We start from the raw sequence: 23362 nt of genomic DNA, 5'->3' as shown, positions 1-23362 counted from the left end.
CATTGTTGTCCCATGCAGAACTTGCTGTCCAGCAGCACTCCAAGGTTTTTCTCTGTGGAGCTGCTTTCCAGCAGGGCAGTCCCTAACCTGTCCTGGTGCCTGTTGTTATTTCTCCCCAGATGTAGGACCTTGCACTTGTCCTTATTAAACTTCCTGAGGTTTTCCTGCACCCAGCTCTCAGCCTGTCCAGGTCACGTTGGATGCTGCACAGCCTGACAGGTGTCAGCCAACCCCCCCAGTTTTGTATCATCAGAACTTGCTGAGCGTGCACTCAATGCCCTCAGCCAGGTCCTTGATAAATGTATTGAATGCAACTGGACCCAGTGCCAATCCTTGGGGGCTATCCTTTCCCTGACATGGGTCCAAGCCAAGCACACAGTAGGTTAATACTGACAGACAAGCTTCACAACATATCCAGTCAACTTCTGCCTGGTCTTTCTCTTCAGTTACAAGGTGTTTACATTCTTTCCAACTCAAAGACAAAACAAAGCCTTCTCAAAAGTTGTTGAAGGTTGCTATCTTCCTACAGGAATCCACCACTCCCCTTGGGAGTTCATTCCAATGTTTAATAGTTTGAATGGTGAAAATTCTTTTTCAGGCATCCAGTCCAAATCTTCCCAACTTGTACCCATTAGTCCTTGCCTTTACCATGCCACTCTTGGTAAAAAGGGAGTAAAAATTCATGGTGCAAATGCTTCCAGGAAAGAGAAGAGATCTAAGTATCAGGGTGGTATACTTTCTCCATGTCAGGTATTGATCAAATCTTAAGGACAAGCACCTGTAAACCAATTTCTTCTCATGACTTTTCCTATGGGTCCTCAAATACTCAAAGAAATGTTATGTAAACACGAGTCCTCTCTCTGAAATCATCTCAAATAACAGATGTATTGAAAATAAAGAGGAATATGGAGACTACATTGCTCTGAAAATGTGATTAGGTGTTTTTTGGTTGGTTTTGAACGTGTCCAGAGAAGGGCACCAAGGCTGGGGAGGGGTCTGGAGCACAGCCCTGTGAGGAGAGGCTGAGGGAGCTGGGGGTGTTTAGCCTGGAGAAGAGGAGGCCCAGGGCAGACCTCATTGCTGTCTACAACTACCTGAAGGGAGGTTGCAGCCATGTGGGGATTGGTCTCTTCTCCCAGGCAAGCAGTGACAGAAGGAGAGGACACAGTCTCAAGCTGTGCAGGGGAGGTTCAGGCTGGATGTTAGGAAGAAATTCTTCCCAGAAAGAGAGATTGCCCACCGAGGTTGCCCTCCTGCCCAGGGAGGTGGTGGAGTCACCATTCCTGGAAGTGTTTAAAATCAGAATGGATGAGACATTTAGTGCCATGGTTTAGTTGATCAGATGGTGTTGGGTGATAGGTTGGACTGGATGATCTTGAAGGTCTTTTCCAACCTGGTTAATTCTGTAACATGCAATAAACCTTTTGGTTTGGGGTGTTTTGTTATGGTTTGGATTTGGTTGTTTTTTTTTTGTTTTGTTTTTGTTTTTTTTTCTTTTGTTTGTTTGTTTGGTTTTTTTGTTTCATTTTTGCTTTGGTTTGGTTTTGGTTTTGTTTTGGTTTTTTTTCTTGTAAAGCAGAAGGGTAGAACAACTGAAAATGTTCTAAAAGTATTATCCCTGAGATGACACTGGCTGTGAGATTTTACAGTCCAAAGGCTCTGACTGGCTGAGAAGAGCAATGCCTTCTCAGCTTCTGAACCATTATTCTGGGGCTAATTATGTATATACAATATCTATATCTACACATAAAAGACCTACTTGATATAAATCTCCCAAAAGACATCTTGAACATCATTGCATTTTATATAATATTGGAGTTTATGTTTAAAAATACTTCATGGCACGTTTTATTTTCAGAAAGGATCCAAATGTCAGGTCTGGGAAGAGTTTTAGTACTGATACTATTGTTTCTCCTAAATTAAAAAATGCAAAAGGTCTTTGAATAAATTAGCACAGTTACCATGGAAACAGAGTGGGCAAGAAATATTTATAGTTGCTGCAAGCAATAATTTTGCAGTTTAATACTTTAAAATGTCAAGCAAGACATAGTCTCTATAAGAAAACAAAATTTGGGTTGTTTGTCAGTGTGTATGGTCACAAATTTCTGTTAAAATATAGTTAAAATTTTTGCCTCCAGGAAAAAATATATAAAAAAAAAGAAAATAACCAAACCCTCACAAATAATCAAACCTCAATATATTCTCTGGTTGGCTACAAGCAATTTTCAGCTGTCAAGAGAAATATCTTTTCAGGGTTGGGGTATGGTCTTTTACACCTGTGACCATTAAAGTCAACAACTGCAGATTTTTCAAAGCTAATTAATTTGAGAATCATTTATCTTTTTTTGTGGTTCAAGGATCTAAACTCTAATGTTAATTGCAACTGGCAAACCTCTACATGCCTTATTCAGAAATGCAAGATAGCAAGTAGCTGATATTTCTATTAAAGTGATGTTATTCCTAAGTTGTTAATTGAAATAAAACATTCTGATGACATGCAGGGAACTACTGGGCAATTATCTCACTATATACTCCTCCCCCTCTACTCTGCCCTGCCACACCTGGAATATTGCATCCAGTTCTGGGCTCCCCATTTCCAGAGGGACAGGGATCTACTTGAGAGAGTCCAACAGAGGGCTACAAGGGTGATGAAGGGACTGGAGCACTGCCTGATGAGGAAAGGCTGAGACCTGAGGCTTTTTAGTCTGGAGACAAGAAGCCTGAGAGGGGATCCAACAAATCTGTATAAATACATGAGGTCTGGGTGTCAAGAAGGGAGGGAGATCTTCAAGTCCAACCCCCTGCCAGAGCAGGGCCACAGAATCTAGCACAGATCACACAGGGACACATCCAGACAGGGCTTGAAAGTCTCCAGAGAAGGAGACTCCACAACCTCTCTGGGCAGCCTGTTCCAGTGCTCTGGGACCCTCACAGTGAAGAAATTCTTCCTCATGCTGAGGTGGAACTTCCTGTGCTGGAGTTTACATCCATTGCCCACTGTCATATCACAGGGTGCAAGTTTATCTCTTCCCATTCAGCAATGCAGATCCTGAGGCATTAAGAACTCAGAAACAGGGACAAAATACTGACTAGGGGGAAGAAGAGCTCAGATTTTCTTCTGTCAGGAAAACTTCAGAGGCCTGTGTATGATTTTAGTCAGTCAGAGTAGCAAGTGCTGTCTGATTTGCTTACCAAACTGGAAATGATAATTTCATGATTTATATAATATTTAAGGAGGGAAAAAAATGAAGGTGACATTTCTGCTTGTATATTGGAAGTGAAATTTCTGAGTGCTAGACTTGCAAAAGATTTGGATTCCTTGATGATTGTTTTAACTATGCACTAAGCTGCTTTAGAAGATGTTTTCCTATCTTTGTCATGCTCCTTACCTTGCAAATTATTGCTTAGCTCTGTCATTTCCCTGTTAGAGAGCTGATAGTTTCCCCGTGTTGTTGGAGATGTGCCTGTAGCATGATTCCTTTTGCTTTCTTTCAGGTTAAATAACACATTTAATTCAAAGGTTCTAGAAATAAGCAGATCTCTCCAGCACTTTGCTAGGTTGTTAAATCCTGTGCTGTTATTCATCATGAAATGCAGTAGTAATTTAATTGCCATTGCCATACACCATATTCTTAAGTAATTTTTTGGATTGATTTATTTTCCTTTAATGGATAAAGCTATTCTCATGTGCACACAATGTGCTGCACCTCAGCAGCATATTCCAGGTACTGGCCATTCAGGGAGAGCTGAAACATTCCTCACTGCAGCATCAAAGTTAGAAATAACAAAGTGTATTCAAGGAACATCACAGATACTGTCAAAAAAAAATATAAACCTGCATATTAAGTAATGTACTGTGAAGCAAAGCAGAGAAGAGACAGTGTGCAGGATTGCTTCTGATCTTCCAAAGAATCTAGATTAGGAAACGCTGCCTTCATGCTTATTTACATGTCAGCCTCCAGCAGGATGCAGCTTGACCTCAGGTTGACTCCAGAGTCACAAGCTAAAAGGAACAGTTATGCAACTGAGAGTGGCTAAAATTAACCATGAGAAACCCCAGAAGGCTGGGGTGAGGGTACCCAGAAACCATCTCACTTTAAGGAATGGCTCTCTCTTATTTCACTGAAAGAGCTGGCTTGCATTATTGCAATGTCCGTTTTCATTGTGCTTACAGACCATTATCTTTCAATTTCTTGGCATAATTTTCTATTTGCCAGCTCATTTATCACAAAATACAGTATTCTTTCCATTAGATAAAAGTTGTTAGTGAATGCCCAGCAGCCCTGCTTCAATTTAAAGAGGGGAAAAAAAAAAAGAAGAAAAGGAAAGAGATTGAGGGATGGGGAGCGTGGGGGGGGGGGGGGGGGGAAAGACATAAAATTGTAACTGGGATTTTTCTTTGAAAGCTTTAACTTATTATTATTATTATCTGTATTCTGCTCTACTGTTTTTCAGAGAGAAAATCAGGACTCCTCACTGCTGGGAGGATGCATGTGAGAGGAGGAACAAATCCTTCCCTTCATATTTTTTGCCAGTGTAAGATTACCTGCAGGCAGGGTATGGCAGAGCTCCCAGGTACTTCTTAGGAAAGAGTGAGCAACTCCCCATAATAACTATCCTTGTCCAGTATCAAGGCTCTGGTAATTTCCAGTAGGTGGACTGGGGGCCCATAGCATCTACTGAGAACCCCTGTGAGGACTTGAAGAAGGACAGAGATCATCACAGGTGAGCCCTTTGAAACCTCTGCTGCCACATCAGTGAGTACCTTACCAGTTGCTGATTGCCCACAAGTCTTTTCTAAATACCCTGAGTTCCATCACATGTTTATGCAGGTGATACAATCCCCAAACCAGCATCTGGAGCTTCTGTATTTCCAGTTTTGCCCTCAGAAATAGAAGCATCCAGTGCAGGTTATTACATAGCAATAGCATGGATGAATCAGGAAAGCTGAAGGCAGAACAATAAAATACTGAACAAAAAAAAAAGTTTCTTCATGAAATCCAAGGAGTATGCCATTAAAAATAAAAAAATAGCATGATCACAGTCTCACAGTATATCAGGGACTGGATGAGACCTCCAGAGATCATCAGGTCCAACCCCCCTGCCAGAGCAGGATCACTTAGGGGAGTCTGCACAGGAATGCATCCAGGTGGGTTTGGAAAGTCTCCAGAGAAGGAGACTCCACAACCCCCCTGGGCAGCCTGTTCCAGGGCTCTGTCACCCTCACTGGAAAGAAGTTTCTCCTCATGTTGAGCTGAAATCTTCTCTGTTCAAGTTTGAACCCATTGTTCCTTCTCTTATCACTATGAACCACCAAAAAGAGCCTGGCCCCCTCCCCTTGACACCCAGCCCTCAGCTATTGATAGACATTGATCAGATCCCCTCTCAGCCTTCTCTTCTCCAGACTAAACAGCCCCAGGGCTCTCAGTCTCTCTTCACATGGGAGATGCTCAAGTCCCCTACGCATCCTCCTGGCTCTCTGTTGGATTCTCTCCAGCAGGTCTCTGTCTCTCTTGAACTGGGGAGCCCCAAACTGGACACAGGATTGCAGGGGTGGTCTCAGCAGGGCAGAGCAGAGAGGTAGAAGAACTTCCCTAGCCCTGCTGGACACACCTTGCTTGATGCACCCCAGGATATCAGGAAACAGTAGATCTGTATTGTTATGTTAGAAAACAGGCCTGGCTGGCAATTAATCTGGGGGAAGGAAATTCTCTTCTGTCCACTGCCACTTTCAGATATCATTGTAGGAAGGATAAGCAAAAGCATTTAACAGGCTGTTTATGATTGCAGGCACCGTGCCTGACTTTCAGATCTGGATCTCACGCCCTAGGTTCAGCACTGAGATCTGTCCTGGGAGCCCTGGGGCTCTGCTAGTGTGGGAAAGCAAAATAACCTTTGTGAAAAGGTTGGGCAAGAGAAATAGACAATACCAGTGCTAGCTGCTTCCTTGTACCCCTGGATCATGAGGTTTGTGTTGTTTCACTCTTCCTTACCTCTTCTTTCCTTTCACCACCAATTTATTTTCTTTCCTCTTTTCCCTTCTTTGACCTGGAGTGTAATAAAAGTCAGACTTACCAAACTAAGTCATTATTTTCTTGCACATTCTCCTCTACCAGTAACCAGAGAGACTAAAGAAAACAAAGTTCACTGGTAGTACAGGTCTCAGCTGACAAAATCTGTTATGCAGAAAGGTGGTGCCTGCAAGTTTAACCCAGATACAGAACAGCAGAGCCCTCTCTTGGAGCACAGGATCTAGAAGTAACTGCACACAGTCTGTCCCCAAATCCCTCATCTGTAGAAATTTTACTGCTATTAAGCTGGAGCACCCAGCTAGTGGTCCTCAAGAGATTTTATTTGAGGCTGATAAAAGCCTGTCTTGGGTTTGTTTTTATCCAGCAGTGAGGTTGCAAAAAAAGTCATCTTTAGAAAAACCAGCTGGTCTCTGTCTTTGCAACACTTGTCTTTGAATTTAAGGTGCTTAGGGGTTGTTCACTCTGACAATGAGAGAACAGACAGCTATTAGCATTTCTTCCACCTGGATGGGGTAGTTCATATTTTCAGGTTCACAAGCAAGTCTTTTGACCAGAAACTGTGGAGAGAGGGAAGCTATGTTAAAATGAAAAGTGTAATCCTTCACATTTGAAATGTTTAACCGTATTTGGGGGTGATTTTTGTCACCAAACCAACCAATGGTTTGGTTTGGTTTGTGTTTTGTTTGGTTTGGTTTGGTTTGTGTTTGGTTTGGTTTGTATTTGGTTTGGTTTGGTTTGTGTTTGGTTTGGTTTGTGTTTGGTTTGGTTTGGTTTGTGTTTTGTTTGGTTTGGTTTGTGTTTTTTTTTGGTTTGGTTTGTGGTTTGTTTTTTTTGTTTGGTTTGTGTTTGGTTTGGTTTGGTTTGTGTTTTGTTTGGTTTGGTTTGTGTTTTTTTTTGGTTTGGTTTGTGGTTTGTTTTTTTTTTGTTTGGTTTGTGTTTGGTTTGGTTTGGTTTGTGTTTTGTTTGGTTTGGTTTGTGTTTTTTTTTGTTTGATTAGTGTTTGGTTTGTGTTTGGTTTGGTTTGGTTTGTGTTTGGTTTGGTTTGATTTGTGTTTTGCCTGGTTTGGTTTGGGTTTGATTTGTGCCCAGGTCTGGGACCCTCAATTCAAGAAAGGTGTTGAGTTGCTGAAAGGTGTCCAGAGAAGGGCAACAAAGCTGAGGAGGGGTCTGGAGCACAACCCCTTGAGAAGAGGCTGAGGGAGCTGGGGGTGTTTAGCCTGGAGAAGAGGAGGCTCAGGGGTGACCTCATTGCTCTCTACAACTACCTGAAGGGAGGTTGCAGCCAGGTGGGGGTTGATCTCTTCTCCCAAGCAACCAGCACCAGAACAAGAAGACACAGTCTCAAGCTGTGCAGGGGGAAGTTTAGGCTTGACCTTAGAAAGAAGTTCTTCCCAGAAAGAGAGATTTGCCATTGGAATGGGCTGCCCAGGGAGGGGGTGGGGTCGATATCCCTGGAGGTGGTTAAGAAGAGCCTGGATGAGGCACTTAGTGCCATGGTCTGGTTGATTAGATAGGGTTGGGTGATCAGTTGGACTGGATGATCTTTGCCAGCCTCATTGATTCTGGGTGTTGTTTGGTTTTGGGTTTTCTGGAGGTTTTTTTACCTCCACATTTTGCTTCTTTCCAAGAGATCTCAAAGCTCTGTAATGGTCATTATATGACAAGAGCTATGAAAAACCTGACTTCAGAGTTAGAGCTTCAAGTCTCTGATAGTGTAGAGTGAAAGGGTCATACAGACTGCTGTGTGAAATGCAAACACTTCCTGGAAGGTCAATATGATCCAGGGATATTAGTAAGCTGAAATTCACAAAATCCCTGACAGCAAGACCTTTGCTCTGGTTTAGAGAATTATTAATTTACTGAAGTTCTGACAGCATATCAAAGTTTTATATAAAACCTGGCACATTTGAAAGCCAGCAAGCATGCAACTTATAAAGGCAGAAAATGGAAACAAATTTCTGTGAGACACTCTGCAGCACAATGAGGAGACAGGGTTTAACAGAAGCATGTAAAGAACCTGAGCATGCTCTTTTCCTTGAATAGTGTAGCTACAGTTAAAACTTTCCAAACCCTCTGTTTTAAGTATATCTAAGAAAGAAACAGGGTATGAGCTCCCAAATGAAATCATAACCTGTTGTTATACTGCAAGGCAACAGGTGGTCAAAAATCTATTTCACACTAGAGGTTTCTTGTTCTAGGCTAGTAGCAAACTTTATTATACTGCTGCCTGCCCAGAAGTGCTCTCTCCAATATCATAGCTCAAAATGCAAGTTATGAGGCCCAGACTCTGCCATAGTGTGCTATAAAGAGAAAACACCAAGACCTTATTTTTCTTTGGCTCAGAATCTGGATGTCATTTCTAGAGCTAATAAACAGGACCCTGACATTTTGCATGGAGGGAAGCAATGGACTGAAGACTCTCTAGAGCCACATTTTGTGGAAAGCCCTTTAATTCACACCACCTTTGTTCTCCTTGTTATTCTCCTTTCTTGGAATATCAAAATGAATCCATATTGGCAGTTGTGACAGGTATTGAGTAACTTGATGGAAGTGACAATGTGACATATGATGCCTTTTGTGATAAGACCCTGAAATCAGCAATGTAGAAATCTCCTTCTCTGGAGACTTTCCAGCCCCACCTGGATGCATTCCTGTGCAGACTCCCCTAAGTGATGCTGCTCTGGCAGGGGGGTTGGACCTGATGATCTCTGGAGGTCCCTTCCAACCTCTGATACACTGTGAGACTGTGATACCTTGCCACCAAGTAGAGGTATGCATATGCATGTACTCACACCAGGCTTTTTTCTTCACCTAGGAAAAGACTGAAGTATATGTTTGTGGAATCAGAGTCACAGAATATATTTGGTTGGAAGAGACCTCAGAGATCATCCAGTCCAAGCTTTGAGCCAGCACTAAAGGGTCAACACTAAACCACGTCCCTAAGCACCAGGTCCACATGTCACCTGAACACCCCCAGGGATGGTGACTCCACCACTGCCCTGGGCAGATCATTCCAATGTTTAAGAACCCTTTCAGTGAAGAAATATTTCCTAACATCCAGCCTGAACCTTTCCTGGTGCAGCTTGAGACCATTTCCTCTGGTCCTGTCACTTGTCATCAAGGAGAAGAGGCTGCCCTCTCATCACTCCAGCCTCCCTTCAGGTAGTTGTAGAGAGCTATGAGGTCCCTCCTCGGCCTTCTCTTCTCCAGACTGAACAAATCCAGCTCCCTCAGATGCTCCTCATAGGTCTGGTGCTCCAGGCCCTTCCCCAGCCTCATTGCCCTTCTCTGGACAAGCTCCAGCACCTCAATGTCCTTCCAATACTGAGGGGGTCCAGAACTGAACACAATACTCAAGGTGTGGCCTCCCCAGTGCTGGTTCAATACAAAGGATGCAAGCTGAGGAGTGAGGAAAAGGAAGAAGAAAGAAGAATGGTTATGCTGGGTTTGGGTTTGGGTTTTTTGGTTGGTTGGTTGCTTTTTTTTTTTTTTTTCAATTAATGCATATTCATGTCAAGAGAAATATCTGGGTGCAACAACAAATCATACACACATTCCTGTTTAGAAAAAGAAAATCTCAGTGAAGGATGTCATTAAAGATTAATATTAAATGGAAATTATCAGGAAGCACTCTAATTTCTTGGTCCTTTTAGGAAAATGGTTACAGACATCTTCCAAGATAAATGTTCAAACTTCTTACTTAGGATTTATTCCCTGCTTTTTGTGATTGTAAAGGTTTATTTATTTTTTAAAATTTTATATATATATATTACATATATATATATATATATATATATATTTTTTTTTTTAATCTAGGTAGAATTCTGTAGTGCTGAAATAAGCAGACCACTTCAGGAAAAACAAAAAATGGCTGCATAAAAATAATTTCATTCTTCTTTGAGCTCAGAATGAAGATGGATGAGAGCTGTAAGTATATTACTTTGTAATAACAAAAAAAGTGAAGTAAGGCTGTTAGGAGAATTTTATAAATTTGCATGATTAATAGAAAATATTTGGTTAAAATGCCTGTTGGTCTTCTATTAGAAGAAAGTAATATTTGTTTTCTTTGACTAAAAAACTACCTTTGTAATTTTCATGCCTGCCGCTTATCACCATCAAGGCTTCACATTTTACAATCATAACAATTCACAGTTTCAAATGATTTAAGGGAAACAAATACAAAAGATGATCCCAAGAGATCTGCTTTTCCCTGTGTGGGTGCTGGGTGTGATTGCAGCATCTGAGCTTGACAACATCCCCATAACAGTTAGAGCTGCCTGGTGTTCTTTTCAATTGCTTTCTGACTTGGCCAAATCCTGAAATGTTTGGACTGAAATTTTCCACATCAGGTTTATGCCTCAGGTGGAACTTTCTTGAAAACATTCAGACAAAATGGTTCAGCTATTTCAGAGAATAGGGTTAGCAAAGTGTGTTGTTTTTACCAGTCTTAAAGAACATTAGAGAACAGTGTCTTGCAAAAGCTGGAACAGAACCCAGAAACCATCTCCCTCTGTCATGCAAAACCAGCTGCTGAGTGACTGTTTCCTTACCTTTCTAATCCACACAGAAGAAAGTGGAATAGTTTTTGCTACCAGACCAAGACTGATGGTGCTGCAGGTTGGTTATAGAACTGTTGCAATCTTGCCCTACATTTATAACATTTCATTTTAAATAGCATCTTATGAGAAGGTGTAGGGAAGATGAAACCAACACATAAAGGGCAGTGACATGAGGCCAGTTACAGAAATTTCCATCTGTAGCTCTTCATTGTGATATTGGCCCTATTAGATGATCAGAGATTTCTTACGTTTGTTTGTTTTCCAGAAGACCCTTGTTTTATCCAATTATTATTATTATTTATCCTATTATTATTTATCCTACTATTATTATTTATCCTACTATGATGATGATGATGATGATGATGATGATGCCAGCTGTTCAGGTACTAAATATCTGAAGGGGGCCTACGAGAGTTGGGATTGTTCAGCCCGGAGAAGGGAAGGCTCTGAGGAGTCCTTATTGTGACCTTCCAGTATCTGAAGGGGGCTACAAGGAAGCTGGGGAGGGACTTTTGAGGGTGTCAGGTAGTGACAGGACTAGGGGGAATGGAGCCAAACTAGAAGTGGATGGATTCAGGTTGGATGTTAGGAAGAAATTCTTCCCCATGAGGGTGGTGAGACACTGGCACAGGTTGCCCAGGGAGGTGGTGGAAGCCTCATCCCTGGAGGTTTTTAGGGTTCTGGATGTGGCTCTGAGCCACCTGATGTAGTGTGAGGTGTCCCTGCCCATAGCAGCAGGGTTGGAACTGGATGATCCCTGGCGTCCCTTCCAACCCTGACAATTCTATGATTCTATGATATTTGCTCTTTTCACTATGTAATGTAACATTGTTGAATGAGGCATCTCAGATATTTGTTTAGTAGATTAAGTTTGAAAAGTCTCCAAGGATGATGAGTTGAAACTTTGTTGTATTTATAATACAGATCCTTATTGAACCTAAAATTGCAGATGTTTCACGTTCCTTTTGGATGCTTTCTGGCATGATCCTGGGCTTGACATCTCTGCTTTAAATCCTGGGATCAGGATTTGACCCTTCCAGTCTTCCATTGTTCTGCTATCTCAATTGCTTGAAAAATAGGAATCATGTCATGGAACCAGGGGGCCAGGCTCAAATGCTTGGACTTCTCAGGTGCTGAGGTTTGTCAGTTCTTGTACCTCAGAATACATAAAGGATAAAAGCCATAGCTTATTGGCTGAGGCTGTAGGGATGGTCTGATGGAGTACAAAGGTTGCTTCCCCACCTTAACCTTCTAAGCCACAAGATACTGCTGTTCCTTCTGCCATCTTGTCTGATGAATGGATCCCCTCTTGGAAGGTGACCTGCAGGTCTGAAATTACCAGGAATCACCTGGGACAGGCAGCATCCACAATGAGGGAGCAGGAGGAAGGGACTGTGCTCAACTCAGAGGGAATACAAGAGTAAGAGAGCAAATGAGAAAGAGTAGAGTACAAAAAAGCAATTGTTATAAATGATGTTTGTTCTAGAGAAAAGAAGGCTGAGGGGAGACCCTCTTGCTCTCTACAACTACCTGAAAGGAGGTTGTAGTGAGATAGGTGCTGGTCTCTCCTCCTTAGTGATAGAATGAGAGGATATGGCCTGAAATTGGGTCAGAGGAGGTTTAGATTGGATATTAGGAAAAAATTCTTTACTGAAAGAGTGGTCAGGCTGTCATCCTCACTGGAAAGAAGTTTCTCCTCATGCTGAGCTGAAATCTTCTATGTCCAAGCTTGTACCTGTTGTTCCTTGTCTTATCACTGTGAGCCACCCAAAAGAGCCTGGCCCCCTCCACTTGACACCCACCCCTCAGCTATTGATAGACATTGATCAGATCCCCTCTCAGCCTTCTCTTCTCCACACTAAACAGCCCCAGGGCTCTCAGTCTCTCTTCACAGGGGAGATGCTCAAGTCCCCTAAGCATCCTCCTGGCTCTCTGTTGGATTCTCTCCAGCAGGTCTCTGTCTCTCTTGAACTGAGGAGCCCAAAACTGGACACAGGATTGCAGCTGTGGTCTCAGCAGGGCAGAGTAGAGAGGTAGAAGAACTTCCCTAGGTCTGCTGGACACACCTTGCTTGATGCACCCCAGGATCCCCTTGGCTCTCTTGGCCACAAGAGCACATTGCTGTTCCATGCAGAACTTGCTGTCCACCAGCACTCCAAGGTCTTTCTCTGTGGAGCTCCTTTCCAGCAGGGCAGCCTCTGATCATCACTGTTTGCTACTGCCATGGTAAGTCTGCTAGTGTTTATGTTTTTTTGTCTTGTATTAAGGACTACTCTTTTTGAAGTAAAAATATAATTAGTGGCTAATAAAAGAGCATATTAGATTCTTCACAGTGTAAATTGATATGCTACAAATTAACTGAGCTGTGTCAACAGTGGTTCAAGCTTGAGTTTAATAGGATAGTCAGGGAATTTGCAGACTGCATCAAAAGAAGCTCTGATCATATAAAAATAACTGAAAATTCATCTGCAATCCTTGTAAATTATTTTGGTCTCTCTACAGTTCTTTGAGAATTCAGATGGAAAGTAATTAGATAATATGTCTAAATATAGAGGGCATTTATGACTATGACTGGAAGCAGAAGTGGTGATTTATTTTATTATTATATGTTATTCAGATTGCTGAAGTGAATTAAAATTAATTTCTATTAAATTTATTGTATTTGAGGTATTTCACCCACATAACAAATCTTTTCCCATGGAATTTTTGTTCTTTGACATTATGAATTGTCTTGCATTTGTGAACAAAATTCTTGTTGAAGTCTAGCTTTGGGTGTGTGCAAAATTATCCTTATCCACATCCTGTGCTCATTCCACTTTGTACATGTTAGACACTTAAACACCTGCCCAGTATTTCACTGCCATAGAATCCTTTAGGCTGGAAAAGGTCTTTAAGATCTTTGAGTCCAGATGTTAACTTAACACTGCCAAGCCCAGCACTAACTCAAGTCTCTAAATCTCATGTTCATGTTAAAATCCTCTGGGAATGGGCAGCCTCTTTTAATGTTTCATAACCCTTTCAGTGAAGAAATTTTTCCTAACAGCCAATCTGAACCTCCACTGGTGCAACTTGAGGCCACTTCCTCTTGTCCTATCAGCTGTTACTAGGGAGAGGAGAAAGACTTCACCTCACAACAACCTCTTTTCAGGTAGTTGTAGAAGGCAGTGAAGTCTCCCCTAAGCCAAACCACTCCAGTTCCCCCAGTAGCTCCCTCATAAGAATTAGTACTTTAGACTCTTCACCAGCTTTGTGAAGAGAATCATAGAATCGTAGAATCAACCAGGTTGGAAGAGATCTCCAAGCTCATCCAATCCAACCTATCACCCAGCCTTATCCAATCAACCAGACCATGGCACTAAGTGCCTCATCCAGGCTTCTCTTGAACATCTCCAGGGACAGTGACTCCACCATCTCCCTGGGCAGCACATTCCAATGGCAAATCTCTCTGTGAAGAACTTCCTCCTACTATCCAGCCTAGACCTCCCCTGGCACAGCTTGAGACTGTGTCCTCTTGTTCTGGTGCTGGTTGCCTGGGAGAAGAGACCAACCCCCACCTGGCTACAACCTCCCTTCAGGTAGTTGTAGACAGCAATGAGGTCACCCCTGAGCCTCCTCTTCTCCAGGCTAAGCAGTGATCAAGGGCCAAATGTCTGTCAGTTTATGAAAAAATAAAGCAAGCCAAACAAGAAATATTCAGTCCACAGTATTGACCTCATGGCAGAGAGACAAATACTGTTGAAAGTAGATGGGAGCAGATGACCAATTTGCAGTCCTGAGAGGATAATGGGAATAATTAACACCATCTTTCTCACCTCACAGTTGGAAATCAAGAGAGCTCCATAGGCACATGGTATTTCAGTACCCAGTGAGGGTTATGCAGGATCTCAGAATTACAACATATGTGGTCCTGACCTTTAATTAGCTACCAGAGCTCTGCAAAACCTGAGAGGTGAATAATTTTCTTGTGGAGCAGAATGCTGCATACTGTGCCACACACAAATTACAGACACCATCAGAATGGAGAGATTAGAAGGTTCTCCTCCCCCTCTACTCTGCCCTAGTGAGGCCATGTCTGGAATATTGTGTCCAGTTCTGCAGCCCTTAGTTCAAGAAGGACTTCAAGGAACTGCTTGAAAGGGTCCGGCACAGAGCCACAAAAGTAATGCAGGCAGTGGAACATCTTCCTTATGAGGAGAGCCTGAGGGAGCTGAGGCTCTGTAGCTTGGAGAGGAGGAGACTGAGAGGTGACCTCATTGCTGTTGATAAAGATGTGCAGGGTGAGTGCCCAGAGGATGGAGCCAGGCTCTGCTCAGTGATGCCCAATGATAGGACAAGGGGCACTGGTGGAAGGTGAGGCATAGGAAGTTCCATGTGAACTCAAGGAAAAGTTTTTTTCCTGTGAGGGTGCCAGAACACTGGAACAGGCTGCCCAGGGGGGTTGTGGAGTCTCTCTCTCCGGAGATGTTCGAGACCTTCCTGGATGTTCCTGTGTGATCTGGTATAGGTGATCCTGCCCTGGCAGGGGGAGTTGGACTGGATCATTTTTCGAGGTCCAGAGCACAGCTGCCAGCTGATGAACACTGCAATTTTTCTGGGGTGAATGGAGGAGTCAGTGGTATTCAGGGAAACTTACAGAGAACCATAGAATGGCCTGGTTGGAAGGGACCTCCGAAGGTCATCTAGTCCAGCCCCTGCTGCAATACCCCCAGGGAGGGTGAGTCCACCACTGCCCTGGGCAGATCATTCCAGTGTTTGAGAAACCTTTCAATGAAGAAATATTTCCTAGCATCCATCCTGAGCCTCCCCTGGTGCAGCTTGTAACCATTTCTTCCGGTCCTGTCGCTTGTCATCAAGGGGAAGAGGCTGCCCCCTCCTCACCCCAACCTCTCCTCAGGTAGCTGTAGAGAACAATGAGGTCTGCCCTCAGCCTCCACCAGACTTAACAACAACACCAGCTCCCCCAGATGCTTCTTGCAGGCCATGTGCTACAGGCCTTTCATGAGCTTTGCTGCCTTTCTCTGGACGTGCTCCAGCCCCTCAATGTCCTTCCAGTGGGGGCTGAGAACCAAACACAATGCATTAGAGAATTATTTTCTATTAGAACAACAGTGTTATAGTTAGATAGTATTACATTATGAGGCATCCAATGTATTGAATATGCCACTACCCTCCCATAAATATCACTGAACCCAGAAGCATGCTTCATGAATATATAGATGTCAGGGGTTGCCATCAAGTATAAAACCTATGGCATCTTTCCTTTGTGCAAATGTGAAAGGACACAAACTGTTTTTGTAATGATTTTAGAACATGCATGCAAATGACACTCACAGAAGTACAATCCAAATGTGCAGGAAAACGAGAAGGCAGGGGGAAAAGGTGATTTTTCTGAGCTAAAACATTGTTTTCTCTCTCTCTCCCCAAAGAGCTGAAGCAAAATTTCTCACTGTGCTTAAATTTAGACCAGTGTAAGCCCCAGATTCATGAAGAGGAATGAAAACATGTATTTAAAAGCTTGAAGACTTTTTGGCACAATCAGCTTTGCCTGCAAAGATTTCTTGATGAATGTCTCTATTGTGTATACTCTCTGGAAGTGTAGTGTCAATAGAGTGGATCTTCACATTGTGTTGCAGAAAGGCAATGCATAGCATTCTGGATATAATTCTGGAATGTTTTCCTCAAGGCTTTACTGGCTGAGGTGAAACTCTGGGTTAAACTCACCTACCTTCTCCTGAACTAATTGAAACAGTGGAACAAACAGCACAGCACTCTGAGAAAGAAACAACAACAACAACAACAACAAAACACAGAAAAAAATCCCCAAAACCCAGAAAAAAGTTCCTCTCCCAGGATGTGAGAACTCTGAGTCATAACCACAAGTTGTGCAAAGTGTCTGGGTTGGAAAAGACATGCATGCCAATAATCTCATTGTGAGCTATCCTGAGATGACTGTGTGCCTGAAGGTGTACAGACACAATGAGGATGATGAAGGCACTGCAGCACTGCCCTGTGAGGAGAGGCTGAGAGCCCTGGGGATTTTTAGTCTGGGGAAGAGAAGACTGAGAGGGGATTTAATAAATGTTTATAAATACCTGAGGGCTGGGGGTCAAGAGGGAGGGGACAGGCTCTGCTCAGCTGCACCCTGGGATAGGACAAGGAGTAATGGAAATAAACTCCAGCACAGGAGGTTCCACCTCAACATGAGGAGGAAATTCTTCACCATGAGGGTCCCAGAGCCCTGGCACAGGCTGCCCAGAGAGGCTGTGGAGTCTCCTTCTCTGGAGACTTTCAAGACCCATCTGGATGCATTCACATGCACAGTAGCTTGGAGAACAAGCTGTGGCATCCTTGCCCTATAGATGTTTAGGGAACTGTAAGGATAAATAAATGCTATTAAAGCACATCCTTACTATTTAGGCCAAAATTAAATCTTTTCTGTTGTGTTTGGTTTGTTTTGTTTTGATAGAATATGAGAGACTTGTAAAGCTGTGAGGTGAGTTTGTCAGTCTTAGCTCTTTTTTCACACATAAAATTCAAGTACCTAACACACAAAGGATGCTGACCAAGAGATGTCCCTGCTTACTGCAGCAGAGGCTGGACTAGATGACCTTTGGAGGTCCCTTCCAACCCAGACCATTCTATGATTCTCTGGCTCCTCCATTCTCCCCAGAAAAATTGTAGGGTTCACCAGCTGGCAGCTGTGCTTTGGTATGAGAATCTCTGTTCCTGTCCCAGATCCTATGTTTTGATATTTGTTATTGCAACTCATGGATTTCACATTGTGCATATCTGTGCTTGTTGATGACCTTGATTATATCTTAGTCTCCACTACACTTTGTGGCAGAGGTCCACTGCTAATTGAGTAGGAAATGTTTTCGCTTCTCAACATTGATTTTCCTGCCTTTGACTGATGTCTCTTTATTCCTCTATTATAGGAAAAAGATTAATTCCAGTTCCTTAGCTGCTCTCTCTATCATAGCCCATTTTTGTCTTTCTTTTCTCTGAATTAACCACTCTGTCTTTTCATCCTCTATTGCGAGGAGAGCCTTCCCATGCCCCTATCTTCTCATAATATTATGCCAGAAAGAAAGGCAGTGGTCTGAATGTGTCCCTTGAGATGATCAGTCCAATGGATCAGTGTTAGCAAGGGAGAAGAATTAATGAACTGAGACACAGGGTTACACATTTAAAATTAGTTTTATATTTCCATCTCTTTTCTGTTTTTCTAATTATAAATGTTAAATATCATTGAAGTGTAATATAACTAACAAAAACTAATGCTCCTTTAAACTGAAAAAGACCCTGCCTAAGGCAACATGGAAGTTCTTGAATAAGTGCTTCGGGTTATAACATTTATTCATGCACTTAACAAGAAATTTTCTAGCCCTTTACAACTCAAACTAAATTATTGTGAATGCTTCACATGTGGCTTTCACCTGAATATAGCAAATGTTTGAGGCTAGTTATTAAATGACTGAAAATTCGATATTTTATAACAGTGAGCAGAAATCCTTCAGCTTTAAGCACAAAATGAAACTCAGATAGCTTTTAAAACTTACAAATATTCCATGGGTATGCTAGATGAATATGGGCAAATCATCCTGAATTTCTCTTTGTGACTAGAATCCCTCCATCTCTCTTTGTGACTAGAATCCCTCCATCCTTCACTCAATTATCCATCCAATCAACTATCCCCAATACTGCCTCACTGTTCTTATCAGATTTCTGACTTTGCTTATGGAATCAAATTATTCCTGTCTTGAATATACTAAAAACTTCATGTCATTATTTAGAAGAGTAGCTATGAAACTATATTGGATATTACTGACTAGACTAGAGAAGGTATATGGCATACTTGATAGTTTTGTCATTCAATACAGATTTTGTGATGTGGTTTGCCAAAGCAGCATTTCCTTCACACTTTCAGCCTATGAGGAGAGGCTGAGGGAGCTGGGAGTGTTTAGCCTGGAGAAGAGGAGGCTCAGGGGTGACCTCATTGCTGTCTACAACTACCTGAAGGGAGGTTGTAGCCAGGAGGGGGTTGGTCTCTTCTCCCAGGCAACCAGCAGCAGAATGAGGGGACACAGTCTCAAGCTGCACCAGGGGAAGTTTAGGCTTGAGGTGAGGAGAAAGTTCTTCCCAGAAAGAGTAATTGGCCATGGAATGTGCTGCCCTGGGAGGTGGTGGAGTCACTGTCCCTGGAGGTGTTCAAAAAAGGATTGGACGTGGCACTTGGTGCCATGGTTTAGTTAGTCATGAGGTGCTGGGTGATAGGTTGGACTTGGTGATCTCTCAGTTCTTTTCCAACCTGGTTGATTCTATGATTCAGAAATTGTAGAATTTTAAATCATCTAATTCCCTTCTTAAAGGATTATTGTTCCTGGCAGCTCCTGAGGGATGCTGGGAACTGCATGCTGGTAAAATGGTCGTGATGCGTGAGATGGTTTGTGGGACTGTTGGTGTTTTCCAGGTCAAAATAAATGTGCACAACCACTTCTTCCCAATTTAAGAGAAATAGGAGTGTTTAAAAAAAAACTGCTTTAAATCATGAATTCAAATAAGCGCCATCAGTTGCCTTGGACAGTACTTACAGTGATTTCCACTTTTATTTCTTTCTATAATCACAGGCATGGATTCTTCCTCACTTATTCAAGAGTGTTTGGGAAGAGGAATTACGGGCAAGGACCGTTCATGCAAATCTGTATTTATATCATTAATATCCTCCAAGGACTGCTCCTATTCATACATGTTCGATAAGGAGGGAAGCAGCACACAGAGTCCTTCAGGGGGAGTAAGTTCTGCACTGAGAAATGAATGACAACTGTAGTACATCTCTGTGAAGCAACTGCAGAACGAATTTCAGGAAAGAAGAATCCTACAGATAAAAAAAATTCTATTGGTTGTTTCCCTGAAGAAAAAACTACAAATATTTGTTAAATTATCAACTGGTTTACAGTGGAACAATTTGTTGAGTATTTTAAATATCATCAATCTGCTGATTGATGCTACTTAATGATTTTAAACATCATCTGATGATAGAATTATAAACTCACACACAGAAAAAAGTGTAAAGCCTCAGACTCCTCCATCTAGAATGGCTTAGGTTGTCTTGACTGGCTTTTGTGGAAGACAGTTCTTTTATGGATCCCCCAAGTGAAACCAAGAAGGAACCAAGTAGTTGGTTGAGAAAAGCACTTGAATTTCCTTTTGCTTACATGTGCAGGAGAAAAAGTTAGACAAGAAGGAAAAAAGCGAGATAGGAAAAGCATAGAGAGAGAAAAAAAGGGAAAAAAGCAAGAGAGCAAAAGCAGAGAGAAAAGGGAAAAAGCAAGAGGTAGTAAAAACAGATGGAGAAAAAAAGGGGAAATCAAGAGATAGTAAAAACAGAGATGGAGAAAAAAAAGGGAAAAGCAAGAGATAGGAAAAGCAGAGAGAGAGAAAAAGCAGAGAGAGAGAAAAAAAGGACAAAAGAAAGACAGTAAAAGCAGAGATAGAGAAAAGAAGGGAAAAAGCAAGAGGTAGTAAAAACAGAGATGGAGAAAAAAAGGGAAAAAGCAAGAGATAGGAAAAGCAGAGAGAGAAAAGAAGGGAAAAAGCAAGAGATAGGAAAAGCCTTGATTGGTGGGGGAGCTCCAAACTTCCCTGTTACCTTTGGGGTTTTATACCTCCTCGTTAATTTAACCCAGATTAATACACCCTAACATCCTGTGATCCTGTGGTTTAAGGGTTGGATTTTCATGCCACTGCTCATAGACTTGTGAGACTCTTTGCCAAAGGTATTGTGAGTGCAAGAACTATGCAAAAGTGTAAGGGGAGATGGGACAAGTACTTTGAAGAGCAAACTTTTGTTACTGAACAGAAAAAAAAACAAACCACATGGACCTCATGATATTCCTTTGGCAGAATATTTTAAGAGCTGGGAAAGTATGTTGAGAAATTCCATATCCACTCTCCTAACCTTATTCTTTCTCTAGCACTAGAGATTTGTTTAGTATCAGGTAAGCTATCAGTAGAAGATTGAGTTTGGAAAGGTTTTCTCTTTGTATTGTTTACAGAGCAGACAGGAGTAAAAGTTAAAGAAAACTGACCCAATTTTTTGTCCTAGTTCTACTGATGTGAGTTAATCTGAGCCTCATTAAAGGCCTGCTCTTGATGTCTAACTGAAATACATTGAAATATGCACAGTAGCGGCTGTGGGTCTGAATCAGGTCTGAGTTGGTTTGAAGGGACTGCCTCGTATTCACAATGGGTATTACCAAAAGCTCTCAGTTCTGGCAATGTGTTCAGGTTGGTTTGTCCAGACAGTGCAGGAAAAGTGTTTAGGCAGGACCACCTGCTTGTGGAAGAAGTGCTTCCACTGAATTTCAAGGCTTAGAGTATTCCAGACTTCTGTTTCATTTGCTTCTTTCCAAACATAACCTCTTATGCATGCTGAGTTGATCAGTCAGCAGCCATTGCATAGGAATCATGGTTTTATTCTAATAGAACACTCTCTAAGACACATAAAAAAGGAATGGTGAACACCTAGCTAGACATGGATGCAGAAAAGCTGATCTAAATACAGACATTAAAGACCAACATTTCCATGTTGGAAGCAATTCACATGCTGGTTGTTTAGAGACGCACACTGATCCTTGAAATTCATCAGGTATCTCTACTGGTTACATCCTTCTCTATTTTCCCAACTCCTAACCTGTTAGCAGAATATTTTAACACTATCCAGAGGAGCTAGTTTTCCAATGCACTTTTGGTTCCTGATATATCTCAGTGTTAGGCTAACAGCTAATTAGTGATGACATTTCCTCTTAGATGTATTTCCCTGTGAGAGAAACCCACTGGAGTGAGGATGTGGAGGTTGTTAATTCTGATGAAAACAAGGTGGGTTTAGGTGTGCATGTATTGTCTGGGTGTGCAGGAAGACCTGCACCAGATTGGGCTTGCATGATCACAGAATCACAGAGGCTCACAGGATGTTAGAGGTTGGAAGGGAGCTTCAAAGATCATCGAGTCTAACTGCCCTCTGCCAGATCAGGACCATAGAATCCAGCACAGGTCACACAGGAACACATCCAGATGGGGCTTGAAAGTCTCCAGATGAGGAGACTCCACAACCTCTCTGGGCAGCCTGTTCCAGTGCTCCGTGACCCTCCCAGTGAAGAAGTTCCTCTTCACGTTGAGATGGAACCTCCTGTGCTGGAGTTTCTATCCATTGTCCTTTGTCCTATCCCAGGGTGCAACTGAGCAGAGCCTGTCCCCTCCTTCTTGACCCCCAGCCCTCAGATATTTATCAACATTTATTAAATCCTCCACTGATTTTGGGATCTCTGCCTCAATGCGAGGAGACATTTCTTTATGGTGAGGGTGATGGAACAGGCTGCTCAGAGAGGTTGTGGAGCCTCCTTCTCTGGAGACTTTCAAAACCTGCCTGGATGTATCCCTGTGTGGCCTGCCCTAGGTGATCGTGCTTTGGCAGGGGGGACGGACTCGATGATCTCTGGAGGTCCCTTCCAGCCTCTAATATTCTGTGGTTCTGTGATCTGCACCCTTACTGGACCCTAAAGTGTGCAACACATCAAGAGACCCCCACCAAGCTCAGTGTTTTGGGAGGGGACACTGAATTGTGTCAACAGAAGCTCTACAAGAACACTGTGGGGGGCTGTTTAGAAGAGCATGCAGGAACAGGACAAGGGGCAGTGATTTCAGACTAGAGAAAGGTAGATTTAAATTGGAGATTAGGAAGAATTGTTTTACTCTGAGGTTGTTGGAACACTGGAACAGGTTGCCTAGGAAGGTGGTGGAGGCCCCATCCCTGGAGACACACAAGGTCAGGCTTGGTGGGGCTCTGAGCAACCTGATCTAGTTGGAGATGTCCCTGCTTACTGCAGGGGGTTTGGACTAGGTGTCATTTAAAGGTTCTTTCCAGCCAGTGAATTCTATGTTTCTTTGACTCAAAGGGTAAGTAGCATGGCTACCACACACATGAAGTCCCAGAGGAGTCCCAAGGCAAGGGTTAAACAGCATGGCTGTAACCCATCAGCTCTAGCCATAGCCTTCAGCAGTAAAGGCATAACAGTCCTGTAGCAACCTGTCTGAGAGCTGAAAGAGCCTTCTTGCAGGGCAGGTTGTTAGCAGTAGAAGCATAATTTCAGAGGCCAGTTTTCTCTCTCACTCTTTCTCTCTACTCCTTTCCTATTTCCTTAGCTTTTTATGCCAAATTTGCCTTGAGATGTTACCGGTACTACAAGTGTTAATTCTTCATTTTAGTTAATCATTCTTATTTCCTTTTTCTTTTCCTGTGTTAGGCTCAGCACAAAACTCCCAGGGTACTTCCTAGTTGCAAAATAATAATAGATTTATTTAATAAAAAAAAAATAAATAAAACAAACCCGACCCTTCTGGCTTACTGCCACTCTTCCAGCATGTTCCAAAGATTCTCTTTTGGGCTTTCATTATTTTAAATGAACATCAAAGCCCCCTGTGGACAGCTGAGCAAGAGTTCCATGCCTGAACCTACTGTATTAAATTTTTAATGATTTTCTTATCCCAGGAAAAAATGCTCCTGATGGCTTGTCTAGAAGTGATGATTCATCTCATTTCCTTAAATCCAGAGGGGAAAATTGCAAGGGCGAGCGGAGGCAATCCTCTCATGGATTTTATCAAAGGCACCCAGGTGTCACCAAATGTTTGTGTGTGTGTGTGTGGTGCAGCCTATTTTCTGTGGTGATTTTAAGTTTAGAACAGCCTAGTGAAGCTGCTCTATTGTTTGCTAAT

This window comes from Indicator indicator, chromosome 8 (assembly GCF_027791375.1).
Source record: "Indicator indicator isolate 239-I01 chromosome 8, UM_Iind_1.1, whole genome shotgun sequence".
Taxonomy (NCBI): domain Eukaryota; kingdom Metazoa; phylum Chordata; class Aves; order Piciformes; family Indicatoridae; genus Indicator; species Indicator indicator.
This window is presented reverse-complemented; position numbering follows the sequence as displayed.